This window comes from Cicer arietinum, chromosome 3, assembly GCF_000331145.2.
Source record: "Cicer arietinum cultivar CDC Frontier isolate Library 1 chromosome 3, Cicar.CDCFrontier_v2.0, whole genome shotgun sequence".
NCBI classification, from domain to species: domain Eukaryota; kingdom Viridiplantae; phylum Streptophyta; class Magnoliopsida; order Fabales; family Fabaceae; genus Cicer; species Cicer arietinum.
The window spans coordinates 50512089-50524718 of record NC_021162.2 but is presented as its reverse complement, the minus strand read 5'-3'; the positions used below and the strand labels follow the sequence as shown (position 1 = coordinate 50524718).

The window sequence follows — 12630 nt, the reverse complement described above, 5'->3', positions numbered from 1 at the left end:
AATAACAATGCTTGCAACTCATCATCTAATTTAATTTCTGCAGTTGTCAACTGATTCACTGTATTCTGAAAAATACTCATATGCTCTGCCATTGAATCCCCATCTTTGTATTTCATATTCACCAGCTTCCGAATCAAGAATGCTTTATTTTGCCCATTCTTTCGTTCATACAACTCTTTTAATTTTTCCCACATCTTGTTAGCATGTATTTCAGTTTCAACATGTGGATACACACTAAGATCCAACCACTGCCTGATCAACGCCACTGCCTTTCTATTCATCTTCTTCCAGTCAGCGTCAGATTTATCTGTGGGTTTAGCAGTGTCACCCTCAATAGGATCATACAAATCTTTACTGTATAACATGTCTTCCATGAGAGTCTTCCAAAGTGTATAATTAGAAGAGTTAAGTTTAATCATATTGGGACCTTTATTTTCCTCTTCCATTTAAATGCACAAATCAAATAACCAAGCTCTAGATACCACTTTGTTGGGAAAAAACCAGAGATAATTAGCGATAATTATCTCAATAATGCGGAATATTTTTTCCCCCACCTGTGCAGATAAATGGCCAAACAGAAAATACAATTCCAAGAGCAATAAAAATTGGCAGAAAATTAAATATGAGACAAACGCAATTTTTAACGTGGAAAACTTCCCTCAAATTGAGAGAATAAAAACCACGGGACCTAGTCCAGTAAAACTTCCACTATAATACTTAATGGGTACACCAAGAGTCTTCCTAATAACAATAGGGAATATCAATCAATAATAACAATCTTATAACAACCTTCCACTAAAGTGGGTATGTCAAAGTAACTCCCAGAGAAGATAAAACTACTCAAATTATATATTAAAATAACAAACTCAGTGGTAGGAATAACATACTAAATTTGTAGATCAAACGGAGCAAGTTTGCTACACACCTGTTACCACCACTGGAACCAAACCCTTATTTTTCTTCTCTGGCAACCGTTCTTCTTCCGTTGTCTTTCTGTGTGTATTCTTAGGGATTTCTAAATCCCTTTTATTACCTTCAAGTGGGCCAAACCCATTAAAATCTTTTTTTTCTTTTTATTTCAATAATAATAATAATACTAGTAAAATTGGTCGGTTCCACTTGGGGAGTGAGCTCACCCAACAATATGTCCAATTATTCCCCTCGAGAAATGATTTTATGAGTTATTCTTTGCTTCTTATGATAATTTGCAAAATGTTCAAACAGTTGGAACTTGGAATATGAAACTAGCTTTTCTTCGCGTCTTCACTTGGACAAAAGATTTCAATCCGAATTTGATTAGAAACACAAAGATCCAAAATTGGATTTGTATCTACAATCTAGCTCAAGAATATTGGAGTTCAAAGATCATTTTCAAAATGACTTTAGCTATTGGCACCCCTTTAATTTTTTATAAAGCAACCAACTCAAAAACGTTGGGAGATTTTGATCGAGTTTTGGACAATTTGGATATGGTACAAGAGTTGAGAGATCGCATTATTGTTAAACCTAAAGGGTACGCATTTTTTGTTTCCATTGATTATGAAAAAATACCGTTGTTTTGTAAATCTTGTAAGGTTGCAATGTATTCCATAGGTAAATGTCAAAAATATTCTAATGGATGGTCATGGAAAAGATCACCTTGTTGAAGATGCGACAATTGTAAAGAAGTTGGTAAAGAAATATATCCCTAAAAGTATAGTTGCTTTGAACAATGTAGAAACTAATGGTAAAAGCCAAAATATTCACGGTCAAAATAATTATCGTATTGTTAACTTCTCTTTTGTTGATCATATCTTCATTATTGAACTATGAGGCACCACTGTTATTCAATAATTTTCTCCCTCCGGTCAGAAAAAAATTGATAAAAATTATAATAATATTTTCGATTTAGTTGATTTTGGGGAATAAAAAATCATTATACATATATTTCGGGAATATGAGGTCTTGGCTCTTTAAGTGATACATTGTTGTTACTTACCGTAATTTACATCCTATGATTGCTCATGACTTGGATAAAGAGAATATGACAACTATGCAAAATCGTTCTATTGTCGATTAAGAGTTTTTTATGGAGGTGATTTCAAAGGCAAGAAAAAAATATTCAGAAAAAGCTATATTAAATAATTTTTGTCCAATGACTAAAAAATCTGCATGATTTGATAAAAATTTTAACGTTTTTTTTATTTCTGAATTAATGAGTTAAGTTTATGTCCTTCAATTTTTATTTTCTTTTTCTCTTAATACATTTTTGAACATAAAATAAATAAATAAATAAATAAATAAATAAATAAATAAATAAATAAAGACATTTCCGCACAACTCATACGTTCTTACATGTGTTTCACTTAAAAATTGAATTCTCTTTATGCAACACTCTTATCTTTTATCACTAAAATAGTCTTTTCAATTTTTTAAAGAAACCAAATCTCAATCTCACAAGAAAAATAAAGTTTTCTAGTGATAGTAACATAGAAGACTTTAAAAAGAAAACAAAGAGGATAAGTATAATTAAAACTAAAAAGTATATGAGAAAAGGAAACAAAATAACTACAAAAAAAAAAATAAAAGGAAATGTAAGAAAGGAATCAAATCAACTCACAACTAATAAAAGAAAGCTAACTAACTCAAAATTAATAAAAGGAATTATGAGAAAGGAAACAAATTAACTCATAAAAAGAATAAAGGAAATAGAGTGTTGCATCAATTAAAGAAAAATGATATAAATCTCAACCATATACTTTTCTTTTGATTTATTTTCTATATTATTTTTTTTAATGGTTCAAACAAAATCACAACTTGAAGGAATTGCAAAATTATCAAAGAAAATGGTAAAGAATTTCAAAATTTCAAAAAAAAAAATATTCTTAACGAAACCTTGCTCTGGTTACTACATAAAGACTATCCAATTGATTGATTTTTTATTTTATGTGCATATCATTGATAATTGAATAATATATTTCAAATTATAGGATAATATAACAACGATTATGAAATTGCAAAGAATTAAAATGACAATGAAAATTAAAAGTGGAGAATTATAAGAATAAAGTGAAAGGATATTATAAAGAAAAAAATGGAAAAAGATGGATAAGATTGATATGGAGGGATTGACACCACATTCAAAACTTCAAGAGAGGCTTAGAGAATGATAACTATAAAAAAATTTAGTTTTTTTTATATATAATCAAAGAGAATAATCCAATGTAGAACAAAAAAGAAACATAATCTCACAAATACACATAGTAAAAATTTTAACAAAAAAATTTACATGATCATTTATTTTTGTAGAGGCAAATGTTGGTCAACATTTATAAGAGAAGAGAAGAAAAGGCAATAAATGAAAATTATTTCATGTCTTAAATGAATACCTTTCTCATCAAATTTTGTCTCTCTTGGTCGTCTTCTTCTAAGCATGATCTAACTCACTTTTATTTCAACTAAAACTCATCAAATAAAGGAAAACTAAATTTGGATAGGTCATAAGTGATTAGAAGTCAATGCTCTATACTTAATCAAAACACTCATCAATATAAAATAAACTTAAGGAGACCTAATTAAAACAAAATTCTTTCCACCCTTTTGTAACCACTTAAACAAAAATAACAAACAAACCATCAACATTTCATCCACTCAAATCCTCTCCATGTGGACTTTGTGGTTGATGAATTTGAGTTCAATTTCTTCTAAGTTAGGTTTTGCTTTCATCCTAGTTGTTACCATTTGGTTGAAAACTTCCTAAACTTTGTCGGCAAAGGCCTCCTATTTCATGATGTGTTTTACTAGTGTCCTTGCTTATAATGTCTTCATTATCTCTTGCCACTTGAAGTGATTTTGACCTTAAATTGAAATCTTCACCACCTATTTAAAAAGAGATAAATCAACCACATTAAAAGTAGCACACCATACCCACCTGTACTATCTTATAAGCATTATCATTGATCGAAGACAACACTTAAAAAATTTCATCTACTCTTGAATGAAGTTTCGTTTTCCACTATAACCCCAATTACAAAGTTCTAAGAAAAACATATCCCTATTGTCCTAAAAATTTGATTCAAGCCCAACTTTATTTAATTTGCTTTTATTTTAATAGTACTCTGCATTGCAACATGAAAACCTATTTTAATGTTACATTCTCTTGTTTTAACTTCGATAATTTCAAATTTTAACTCAAACAATCCTCATGAGAACAATATTTATATATCACTTTATTATTTGTTTTGACTATGTATATTTGCACGTGCTTTGCAACCAATAATATGCAAGTTTATGCCTTAAGCTATCACTTTGGTTTTACACCATAAGCTTTTAGTTATCGTTTGTTTGTGTTTTATGTTATTTGATAGTTGTTTAGATGCTCAATCATCAAAATAGGATATAGCTAGAAGTCTTTTTTATTGTTGTTTCACATTAGTTACTTGATTAAGTTAGTTTGTTAATTAATTATTTAATTTAGGTAAAATAGATGGCTCTGTTTGTTTCATGTAATAAAGGCTCTTCTTTTTTTTTGGGCATCTTTTGATGTGTATGAATGTTGTATGTTGCACATATATAAGTTGGTAAAAATATTGATTTTTATATTATATTATATTATATTATATTATATTATATTATATTATATTATATTATATTATATTATATTTGATGTATAATTAATTATTCTTTTTGTCTTTACGAGTAAGAGTGTAACATAAATAATATTGATTCGAGACGAGTTGAATTTTGATAAACACATCTATTGTTTCAACAATTCTCGTTATAATTTTTATTTTGTGTGTACCTTTGTCCTTAAATATTAAATCTCTGAATAATTCCTGAGTTAACGAAGTTTATAGTAAAATTAAATTTATTAATAATTAATTAATATTATTAAAACAAAATATTGTTTAACTTTTAAATTAATAAATAATTTTTTGTAAGAATATTTATAACATTAATTCGATGATTGAATTAATAAAATTTAATATCTACAATATATTATTTTAAATTTTATATATACATAAACACACGCTATAAATGGTTTTTTCCCTTTTGACCAAATATATCTCTAGTTTTTTTTTTAATAATTTTCCATTCTCACCCCTGTCTTAATCATATTTTGACCACAATAATTGGAGTTACTAATATACTAAAAAGCATGATGACATTCTAACCAACTACCAAATATAAAGTTATAAATTATTTTTTTAAATTACTAATTTTGAGGCATTATAAATAAATTATATTTGATTGTTAGTTGTTTTCATTCATTATAAATTATTGTTAATTTAAATAATTTTATTACAAAATAAGTAAAAGAAAATATCAACTATTTTAGTGATTGAACTTGATATTTTGTTGGATTGTCTACATAACTAGTTGAAGAAAAAGTTATTCTTTGAACCCCTTACATCTTTGTCGGTTTTACAAAATAAAATATATTTTTTAAATAAAATAATTTTTTCAAACTCACCGTTATTTTGTGTTATCACAGCACAATAATTTAGTTTTTCAATTGTACTCCCAAATTTATAGTGTATATCTCTTTCAATTCATTATATCTTATCTTGTATATATGACAATGGTTATACATTTAATGTTTACTAAAGAATAACATTGTAAAATATTATTATATTCTAATTCATCTATTATTCTTTTTAGATGTGTGAAATGTTGATTCTCAAGTAATATGTGACAACATCTAACACTTATAAATTATAACTATCTTTTTTTTTATATTTTTGTTATTTTTATTTTAAGTTTGTATTGTTTAAAAAAGTTATATTTAATTTATTTTATATTAAAAAATTCTAAATTTTTATAGAGAAATATTTTATAATGTTCTTAGTATACATGCAAAAAATTATTTAAAAATTGAGGAACAAATAAATATATTTAGCTCCAGCAATGACATAAATATTTTGTAGAATAATTTTATAAAAACTAAAAAATATAATTTTTTTGGGACTAAATTTTAAAATTATATATAGAATAAAAGTTTATTTAACATTTATTTAAAAATAGAAAATTTAATTTTCCTAATTTGATAATACTATTAGTATTTGACCTAAGAAAATATTAAGATGAAAAAGACAAATATATATATAATATATAATATATTAATTGATTTGACTATTTTAATCCATTTTCACCACTTAAAATTTTAACTTTTGCGATTTTTCTCGAAAATTTCATAGTGTATAGCACTTTGATGGTAACTAATAAACAAATAAATGGGGGGCTATAGGCAAACCAAAAAGCCTATAAAACAACTCTTCAACGGGAACGTGAAATAACATGGATAATACAAATTCAAGAAGCAGAAACCATAGTATTGGAGTTCAAATTAGTGAAACCAGTGGGAATAATGATCATATGAATTTGGATATTGATGAAATGATTGAAAGATTATTTGATTCAAGTAGCAGAAGTGAGACTCAGAGACAAATTCGTCAACACAACATTCTAGATTCTCCTGAGACATTGATGAATGTTGTTAGATTATCTTCTAGACTTGTGTGGGGAAGAAGTGGGCAGAGGAGTAACACTCGAGTCAATGTGGAAACTCCTATTCCTGATAGAGACAATCGCCTCTCAAACATATTTCACCATCTCTCTAACTCTCCAGAAAATGAAGCTGAGGTAATTTTTTTTGTATAATTATGTATTATAATTTAGAGCATCAGAACCCCTGTGTTTTTTTAAGCTTAAGATATATATTAAATATAAACAATTAATCTAAACACCCTCCATCAACTTATCATACTAGAATGAAGTGTCTCCACCATTACCCACTATCTGAGAAATACTATTATAAAACCAATTTTCATTTCCAATACTCACTCAATTACAAACAGTATTGACATCCTTCCACCAATTTGATGCAATATTAGCCCTACAAGTCATACCTGATTTATTCAAATCATATTTCCGCGACAAAGCTTGAAACCACAAACCAATTTTATTAGTTTTGAGCTTCCAATTACCAATCAAAGCATGATTAAATTCTCTTAGGCTACGAACACTCAACCTACCTTTTTCATGTGAAAGACATATCTTATCTCATTTAACATAATGAATCTTGTGGCCTTCCTCATTACTCCCGTCCCATAAATAATTTAAAAAATGATTCTAAGCGGGAAATGGTACTTGACGAAGTCTTGAAGAAGGAAAGAAAATAAATTGGTAGTGCGACTAAAACAACTTTGAGAAGCACAAGGCTTCCACCCATAGATAAGTTGCAACTCTTACAGACCCTTTCTATCGAAGTACACCAGAACGATAATCTCCTCGAATTTCCACCAATAGGTAACACCAAATATTTTTATGGCATTTTACTATACTTGCAATTCAAAACAAAGGATGCATCTTCTATCCAACTCTTTTCCCCCAAAATCAAAGTAGCGTCAACAAATTGTAAATGTGATAATATGAAATTAGAATTTGGACCAACTTGAGGACCTATAAACAATCCTGCTGCCACCAAAGCACAAAATAATGAGTTTAGGCCTTCAATGGCCAACAAGAACAAGAATGCTGATAAAGAATGTCATTGTTTCAACCCTCGTCCGAAAGAAAATTCGCATGTTGGGCTACCATTCACCATCATTGATGTTGAAGTCGAAGATATACGTATCCCCAATCAACTGAGTGGTATGCTTTTTAGAAGTCAACTTTAAACAAAATAAGAGTTCCTTTTTTCTTCTAATGAATCTCATGTTTTAGAAGTCAACTTTAAACAAATAAGAGCTCCTTTTTTCTTTCTGATGAATCACGTGTTTTAATATTTTTGTTAGAACCATGTACATGCACCCAAACAAAGAGGTGGGTTGTAACTCATATAGCTTTTGAGGATTTTCCTTTATAGGAATAAGGACAATGAATGTGCAATTAGACCATTTAACCAAGAGGCAACTAATTAATTAACATGAAATTCACGCATGAATCTAAAAAAGTCTACCTTTACCTCTTCCTAAAACTCTTTAATAAAATCAAGATTAACCCCATCAGATCTATGACTTTTATAGCTATCACATTTCCACACCGCCTATTTGATCTCCTCAATTGTAAATTCTTTTCCGTCATAATTGTCTTGCTCTACCCTATAGATGGGAAAGGAATTATCTAAATATTTGGTCTAGATAAATCAACCACTTTAAAATGATTTGAAAAATGCCCAAAAATAACATTCCTAATTCCCTAAACCCTTATACCTGAACTCCATTCACCTCAATATTGACTATCTCATAATGCTTCCTCCTTTGTGCTACCATTCCATGATAAACTTTGAATTAGCCTAACCCTCTTTTAACCAAAGCAATCTTGACATCTACCACTGGATACTGCAATTCACAAAACTTTAACATTTAACATTTAACTACAACAATCTCATTTATATATATCTTTTTAAGTCATCAATTTAGTTCCTGAATTATTTCAAAATGATTAGTGAGATAGATAACTAGATTTAGAGATAATGTTTTAACTTCTTAAATTTTAGAGATGAAATCGTCGTTACATTTTTAGAACTTGTTGGTCAAAATTAAGACTAGAAGAGAGATTCTTTAGTTTGTAAGTTATACACAATTTTGGGTTAGGATGCTTATAATTTTGGGCTTAGGATCCTGTAATATTAGTTGAGATAATACAAGCACATTTGTTGTTGACTACTTTCATGTATCTAGACAAGAGATGACGAACTACATAATTTTTGTGTGTTATCTGCAATATATTATTTACAAAAGTGTTTCTATAAGAGATCCTTAAATGTAACTATAGTTTTAAATTACAGTTGCGATTATGCTGCAAATCCTTACATTGCAAGAAAATACAAACAAATGTGGCTGCAAATGCAGTTGTGATGCCATTTCCATGATTTCAAAATCCATATTATTGTGATCGCAATTGTATTTGTAGACCACAACTTAATTTCATGTAACTAAATTTATGGCATGTACAATTTTTTGCAGAAAATCACAGTAGCAAATCTAAATAAACATCTCCAATCTACTACAACAATATACTATTATACAGCTTCCGAAAGCCTTTTATTGTGTTTCTTTATTGTTAATTTTAATATACTTTGTGTTTTGTTTTGTATTAAATATGCAAATAATATCACTATAGTGAGTAATCTTTCATGAGGTGGTGACTCAATAGGAAGAGTTTAGTATTTTAAAATTAAGTACATAGTTCAAATCTCGATCATAAAATGATCATTAGGCATCTCTTTACATTATTGAAATTAAATACACATATAGTCAAGTTGTAGGTATACAATTTGTTCACTGGTCATTTAGAAATATGAAGAATTATTTATTGATCAAGGTAAATTTTATGATGAACCTTCAAATTATTCTTTAATCTAACTATTATTTGTTTACTACTTTGGTTCATTGCATTAACAAAAGCTTTTTTTTATTTTTATCATTGTATATATTTTTCAATTAAGTATCTTTCTTTTTGGAGTATATTTCAGTTGAACATTTTTGTCAAGCTTTTCTCTTTGGAAGAGGAAAGAGTACCAAATCTGGAGGAGCCATACCTTAGGTGCAAGGCTAAAATGTCAACGGATGAACTTTGTCAGGTTCTTCTTATTTTCTTGTCGAACACGGATTCCATGAGTCATTAATTGTATGCATTCACGAAGTTAATGACGGCGTGACACGATTAAATTTTAAGTTTGGTAATTTTAGTTTTTAAAAAAATCAAAATCTATTTGAGATCTAGATTGTTCAATCTTAATCAAACGGTCGCACAGTCACTAATTGCGTGAATGCGTGCAGTGACCACAGAGAATCCAATTTCTTCTCTTGCATTATTACACGAGACATTTTGTTTTAGTGTGTTTTTTAATTATAAAATAATTTTCTATCTGTAGTACATAGCGTCAAAAACCTCATTGCAAACTGAAGAAATTGAATTGTATATAGTAAATGAATGTGAACCCAAAATTATATTCGGTGACACAAAACTCGATCCAAATAACATTAAGTCAGAATTCCTAACAAAAGGGGAAGAAACTTTGGCTGAACTCACTCCACATAATCTCAATCGTGGTTGTCTGGTAATTTATTTATTTTTCAACGTTGCTCTTGTGTAGGTGTATACCAAGGTTTTAAATTGTGAATGTGGTTGTAATTGTATCTGGTTGCAATAGAATAACAAAAAAGGTTAACTCATATGGCTGCAATTATAATTGTGATGCAATTGTGTAGAACTTTAAAATATTTATACCTATTGCAACCATAAATTTTCAATTACAACTACATAGCACTGCAATTTAAAATTGTATATAGTACATTAAAAGAGAAATTTTTCTGGTTTATTTGTTATCATTGTTTAAATGCTAAGGTGTGTTTTTTGTTTTTAGGTCATAGCTTATAAGAAGAAGATGTGGGACTTAAATGTAGCGTTATGTTGAGCTCAATGATTTGAGCAACTGAATTAATTGGTACTTGATGAGTGCATTACAATACTAAACTATGGAAACTTTGTAGTTTATTTATGGTACTCTTTTTGTAAACAAAAAGACACTCAATTGATAAACTTTACAATATTATTTCCCGAATTTCTGGGCTATAGCTAGGTTGTTAGTGGTTGGTTTTTTCACTATCCCATTATTCTTATTGTTGCATATTTTATATTAATTGTATATGGATTTTGATGACATATTCAGCTATCTCTTATGTTCGCATCTAGTAAAGCATTTTTTCAATGTTTGAATTGTGCTTCCAAAAATGTACTTTTTATAACAATTCTTTGTTCATATTTAAATAAGAACTTTATTATCAAGACAAGATACTGCATAAAAAGAATGGCGTTGCCTAGTGTGCATCTTAGTTTCAAATTACACATAACATCACGTGATATACCGGTAATATTGTAGTTGCGGTAGTACCTGCAACTACACTAGGCTGCAATTATGGTGTGATCGTAGATCACAAAAGGTTTTTAATATATAGTGTTAAGTAAGTTGTCTACCATACGACGTTTTTAATATATAGTGTTAAGTAAGTTGTCTACCATACGACGCAGATGTCTGTTTAGTGGTAATTTTATAAATATGTGAAATTAAGTTGGTTAGCATATGTTTAAGTCGGTTTTTTAAATAAACTAGTTAAAGAAATGAGAAGGTGACAATTTTATAAATATATTAAAGTTGTTTAATGTGCTTATAACAATAAGTAACTTGAGATTATTAATGAAAAAAAATCATATGTCACAGTGTATCCTAGGATCGAGTACTCTAAAAAACTCATTTTTATCTACTACATTCACGTCCGTTCCTCCCTCTACATTCCTTCTACTTCATCTCTCTTCTTCCCCATTCATAATTTTATTTGTGAAAGTAGGGGGAAAGAGAAGTTATGTTAATGTGTTTTAAACTGATGTTGGAGTTGATAGAGTGTTTGTATTTAGCTTGCAATCTATTTTTTATGACTTATGATATTACATGTCAAGTTCATAGGTGTGGGATAAGAATACAAGTAGTAGAGTTGAAGTAGAAAATGGATGAAAATTTAGAAGTAACTTCAAATAGGTTTATGTGTAAGAAGATTCATTGTTTTCCTATCTTGCAACAATAAGTTTGTACGAGGAAAAAGGTAAATTTACTATACTAAATTGACCAATATATATAATGGAGAAAATAATATTGGTATTTTTCTTTTGGATGATAATCAAATAAGTTTCTTTCTTTCAATTTTTTGAGTTGAATTCTGAAATGTGTTTACGATTCCATATTGACAAGATTACTTTGAGAAAAAAAAAATTGACTTAGGATGACAAGGAGGATACTATTGTCATGGTCAACTCAAATGTGAGTCTTCACCATGTTGAGGTGATATATAATATATATACTATTTATTAGTAATTTAATTATTACTCTAACTAGACGTACAATATTTCCTTATTCATATTCTTTGACATTTGACTACATTTACGTGTTTTCAGTAATTTACTTATCTTCTTATGCATTTTGTAGTTGATAACATATAATATACAACGTTCTCATGCTACTTTAATTGTTTAGTTATCCTAAAAACATTGACATTTTTCTTCTATTTTAGCCTAGTTCTATGTCTTGACGTTTTTAAAATATGGAGTTGGTCATGATGCATTTAACTATGTAACGCTCTATGTCTTTTTATGGTTATGTGGTTTTCAAACGTATTGCAGACTTTACATAGGTGTAATGATAAAAAGAAAAGATATGAGAAGTCCGCCCAATATAATTTGAGGAGTGAGAGTTTTTTCAACCTTGAAATGTGTATGCTAATTTTTGGTGATATAGACGGGGCAGATATCATTAGGTTCTATTGTAAAATTTAGCAGACATATAGTGTATATTCTTTAAGTGGTGTATTTTGAGTTCATTTACTCTAGTTTATATATGTATAAGTTTGTATGCTCTATGTTTTAAATGATTGGGTAAAATTATGGTTGTTTATAAAATTTTGGTTAGTATTAAATTTAGGTACGCATATATATGAGGAAAAACAATTTTTTTTTAACAAAAACAGACTTTTTAATTCGATTGAGATTTAACCGACTTAACAACAAATGACTTTTTAAGGGTTTAATAATATTTTTGGTCCTTACAATTATAACTTTTTTTGATTTTGGTATTCATAAATTTTTTTGTTTGAT

At 28.4% G+C, this 12630-nt stretch overlaps 1 long non-coding RNA gene across 1 annotated transcript; it reads left to right on the top strand.

Annotated features, from left to right (window-relative positions):
- Window positions 1-9438: 9438 nt before the first annotated feature.
- Window positions 9439-10672, top strand: LOC113785759 (uncharacterized). The gene is made up of 3 exons (XR_012162246.1): window positions 9439-9565; window positions 9860-10045; window positions 10352-10672. It is a non-coding gene; the product is annotated as an uncharacterized lncRNA (long non-coding RNA).
- Window positions 10673-12630: the final 1958 nt, after the last annotated feature.